The sequence below is a fragment of the Haemaphysalis longicornis genome, unplaced genomic scaffold, assembly GCF_048455015.1.
Source record: "Haemaphysalis longicornis isolate Haplotype H1 unplaced genomic scaffold, Haemaphysalis longicornis Haplotype H1 scaffold_1, whole genome shotgun sequence".
NCBI classification, from domain to species: domain Eukaryota; kingdom Metazoa; phylum Arthropoda; class Arachnida; order Ixodida; family Ixodidae; genus Haemaphysalis; species Haemaphysalis longicornis.
In genome coordinates this window covers 99783578-99788432 of record NW_027526203.1, presented here as the reverse complement: position 1 = coordinate 99788432, position 4855 = coordinate 99783578, and the positions used below count along the sequence as shown (strand labels likewise).

The following is a 4855-nucleotide window of genomic DNA, read 5'->3' as shown; positions in this document are numbered from 1 at the left end:
AGAAGAACTCGAGCGCAGGTAATGGGGCCACATCATCGCAAAAGTCGACGAACCGACGAACTGGCTGAGCCTACTTGTCGACTTGCCCGGAAAAAAGACGGGAAGCTGTGCATTTGCATAGACCCAAGAAAAATAAATCAATGCCTGAAACGAGAACACTACGAGATGCCTAGGCGAGATGACATAGAAGCTGAGTTGCCTGGCACGACGCTGTTCTCTCGACTAGGTACAAACTAAGGGTTCCATCAAATACCGCTCGATGAAGAAACTTCTAAAATTTGCACGTTCTCCACGCTCTTCGGCCAGTACAGCTTTTTGAGATTACCGTTTGGTATATCATCGGCATCTCAGGTTTTTCAGAAAATCTAAGCAGAAATTTTTGATGACCCGCCGTGGTGACTCAGTGGCTAAGGCGTTGTGCTGCTGAGCACGAGGTCGCGGGTTCGATTCCCGGCCGCGGCGGCCGCTTTTCTGATGGAGGCGAAAAGCAAAAACGCCCGTGTGTACGAGATTTCGGCGCACGTTAAAGATCCACAGGTGGTCAAAATTAATCCGGAGCCCTTCACTACGGCGCGCCTCATTGCCTGCGTTGCGTCGGTGCGTTAAACCCCCACAATCAATCAATCAGAAATTTTTGATGGCCTTCCGGGTGTCGGGGTGTACGTTGATGTTCTTATCTGGAGCACAACTCGGCAAGAGCATGACGCGCGCCTGAGCTCGGCACTACGAGTAGCCCAAAAAGCTGGCTTAACGTTTAACCCAGTCAAATGCACTATCGGCGTACAGGAGATAGACTATCTCGGTGACGTCATCAGCAAGGACGGCATCAGCCCGAGCCCCTCCTTGATAAAATGCATGCTCCAGACGCCGGCGCCGGAGGACAAATCGGCTGTCCAAAGAATGCTAGGAGTCGCCAGCTATTTCGGCAAATACCTCCCATCACTAGCCGAAAGCCTGCTGAAGCGAGATACAATCTTTGAATGGAGTGCAAACCACGCGCTCGAGTGGGAGAAACTTTGCGCTGACCTCAGCAGGCAGCCTGTACTTTCAGTGTTCGACGCCACGAAAGCCACGAAAGTATCGTGCGATGCATCGCAGAACGGTATCGGAGCGGCACTGCTTCAGTGCAACAATGACACACGGAACCCGGTCGCCTATGCCTCCCGTGTGCTAACTCAAGCAGAGCAGCGTTATTCGCAAATTGAGAAGGAAGCGATGGCTTGCGCTTACGGCTGCGAACGCTTTCACCACTTCGTGTATGGCCGAAAGGTTATCATAGAGACCGACCATCACCCTTTGCTCGCTATCGCCCAGAAACCCATTGGTGATATGCCGCCCCGCCTGCAACGACTTTAAGTGTGAATACACTTTATAAGCGACCCCAAACCATCCACCGCCGGCGGCGGCGTCGGCGTCCGCAGTGCTCCTCTATAAAGAAACAGCATCCGGCGCCAGGTTTCGATCCGCGGACTTTGCGGCCGCAGCGCGACACTCTACTGATCAAGCCACGGACGCGACGGTGATATCAGTGTTGACGCGCCTTATATCTTTAACGCATTCAAACTACGTCGTCAGCGGCGTGCGTTGGCGACTCAGCGGCGTTATAGCGGCTTGATAACTGCGTGGTGTACACGTGATACTACAAACCCGATGGAAGAGATGGAAGAGAAGGCGGCGAGGCGGTGGGCTGCGGGGGCCGAGCGCAAGCGCCGCAAGCGGGCCGACAACCGTGCATTCGCACTTTCACATTCTCCCCCTCGGGGAAATGCGGGGGAATTTTTTTTTCCTGCGATTGATGCGCATGACACAGAAATGCGATTCGTTCCAGGAAAGCAGCTTCTACTGGCTGACATGCTGTCACGGGCGCCCACCTCAAGTTATGCCAGTGATGTCGGGAGCGATGATGTGGAAGTGCACGCCAAAAGTGTCGTTTCATCTCTTGTCAGTGATGACACATGGAAACAACTGGAAAGGAAAGTTTGACATCCACCTAAAGGCAGCCATACGGCTACAAAGGAAAGCCGTACAGCTTTCTCGGAAACTTCGCAGTTGAAGAAAAATTCGTCCTGGTGCAGGATTCGTACCCGGGACCACTGCTTAACCGGAGCAGTCGCTCTACCAACTGAGCTAACCAGGACTCACTAACCAGAACTTTCCTTGTTAGCTCAGTTGTTAGAGCGACTGCTCCGGTTAAGCAGTGGTCCCGGGTTCGAATACTGGACCAGGACGAATTTTTCTTCAACTGCAAAGTTTCCGAGAAAGCTGTTAGCTTTCCTTTGTAGCCGTATGGCTGCATTTAGGTGGATGTCAAACTTTCCTTTACAGAATCTTACTGCACCTTGGGGATTTCCCCTAAATCTGGTCGATGGAAACAACTAGCAGCAAAAACGAGTCGGGACTCGTATCTTAAGGTGCTGCACAGTTTAGAACACGGGCTACGCATAGAGGGACAGCTGAGGCCATTTTCTACAGAGCTGACGCAGGTGAAAGGTGTCCTTTTGAAAGGATGTAAAGGGGTAATTCCCAAGAGTTTGAGGAAGGACACCTTAGAAAGAATTCACCAAGGACACATGGGCATCAACAAATGCAAAGAAATGGCAAGGCGACTTGTATTTTGGCCTGGCATTAACGGCGACATTGATGCATTCGTGCAGAAATGTGCAGTGTGCAAGAAGTACGCGTATACGCAGCCGCAAGAACCTTTAATGATGCGCCCGGTGCCCAAGATGCCGTGGCAAAAAGTTGGCATTGATATCTTTGAGTACAGTGGACGGTCGTACCTCAGCGTATACGACGCGCTGTCAAATTTTCCGGAAGTGGAGCAGTTGCGTGACACATCGGCGAGCTCTGTCACTCAGGCAATCCGCGCCATATTTCTAGGTACGGCATACCACACTAAGTGCTGAGCGATAATGGCCCACAATTTTCGTGTCATGAGTTCAGGTCCTTTTCAAGGGTATACGACTTTAGACACATCACATCCAGTCCAGGATATCCGCAATCGAATGGTTTGGCTGAGAAAGGCGTCCAGGTTATCAAGAGAATCCTGAAGAAAAAACGCATGAAGCAAAGCAAGATTTCTGGCGCGGTCTTCTTGCTTACAGGACAACGCCACTAGAGTGCGGCATGGCCCCAGCGGAGATATTGCAAGGCAGAAGACTGCGTAACACCCTGCCGGACATGGAGACCCGACCGCACCACTTCATCGTGAAGCGCTCCCAGACCAACCGCCCTGGAAGACTGCTGGCGCCGCTCGAAACAAGGGCCACGGCTCGTCTGCGTTCCAAAGGAGCCTGGGCGAAGAAAGCTGAAGTCCTGAGTCCTTCTGGGCATCCAAGGTCCTACAACGTCACGACAGAAGAAGGGTGGCAGCTGCGACGGAATCGTCGACATTTGCTGCTAACCAGCGAGGACTTCAGCCCAGACCTTCCCGAAAGCGGTGAGAACGAAGCGCCGTCTGCTACGGCGCATGATCTTTCAGTCGCGTTGCCGGGGTTCATGCCGGCGGCCCGGATCCCGGGAACAACAGCTTCACAAGTTCCAAGAAGATCGCAGCGACAACGCAAAGCGCCGAGACGGCTTGCTTACAACGAGAACTTTGTTCAGATGTCGTGAATGAGTGCTTAATATTTTGTGAGCATTTCATTTGTGTTCACGTGTCAATTGTTTTATACACCAAGGAGGACGTATCATATCTTGTGCAGTATGCGCCTCGTGTCAAACCCGCCCCCTTTTAATACGATAGCGCGGCGAGGGTACGTACTCTTTCTTGTCTCGCTCGGTATATAAACACTGCTACAATAAAGATGCGGCCTTCTTCGCATCGCACCCCTGCGTCATGATGCCTCGTTCGATCGCGCTAGCGATACATACGGCAAAAAAGTGTTGCAGCATGTAGCCAGTGACTCAGCAGAGGAACAACGCTCAAAAATGCACAAAGGGATGCAGGAGTAGGAACCGTAGGGTTTAACGGGGGCAAGAAGTCCGGTCGACATCTTGGATTTTTATCAAAGTTTTATATATAGCTCCTTGTGCACAATGAAAACGTATGTAAAGTTATTTTGAGGAAAAAAGTTTTCCTTTCCTAAAAAAAAAAAAAAATTCCCAAGTCCGGGTCGGGTCACTGGCGCGTTGAGCGGCTGGCGGAAAATCTGAAACTTCTACCACTGTAAAACGAAAACATCTGCAGCTATTGGCCTATTTATTTATACGAAAAGAGGTAGCATACTCTTAAATGATTTAAGGTACTCGTGTTTGGCTTGCAAAGTGAATTAATTGTAACAAAAATCCCCAAATTGGAAACTTTTTTGAAAATTTCCCAAATGTGGGGCCTTTTTTTTCTCTGAATTTAAACAAGCTAGGTAGTTCAAGTATTTTTGTGTCATTCTTCCATCCTTTGATAATCGTAGTGCCAATTTTAATTTAAGTGGTCAGGACGGTTCAATTTGAAAACAAAAAGCACTGTACTGCAGCTGGGTAACGCATTTTGGCATACGTTGAAAGCCAATGAAACAAAAAGGCCATCTTCGATTTTTTCAAACTATAGCAAATAAAGCCGAGGTTGATATCGATCACCTACATAAAAAACATGCTGCACTGTTTTTCTTGTTTTGCAGCTACAAAGCGCCCAAAATGGCCTTATTAGCATTATTGCGGTGACATAAGAAGCTTATGACCGCAATGTAGGGCGAGAAACGGCCGTTAAAAAGAGATGGTTGGTTGGTTGGTTGAACTGTATTTGAGGCCACAGAGGGGTCACCAACAAGGCGGCCGATGGGGCGGTCCCCTATTCTCGGGTCCCGTATGCTTCCAGCACCTCCAGGCCCCGAGCCACGGGGGCTATGTGGGTCGACAC

The 4855-nt window shown here is 50.2% G+C and overlaps 1 pseudogene; it reads right to left on the bottom strand.

The window, feature by feature from the left end:
* Positions 1-2931: 2931 nt before the first annotated feature.
* On the bottom strand, positions 2932-3606 carry LOC144165131 (uncharacterized; annotated as a pseudogene).
* Positions 3607-4855: the final 1249 nt, after the last annotated feature.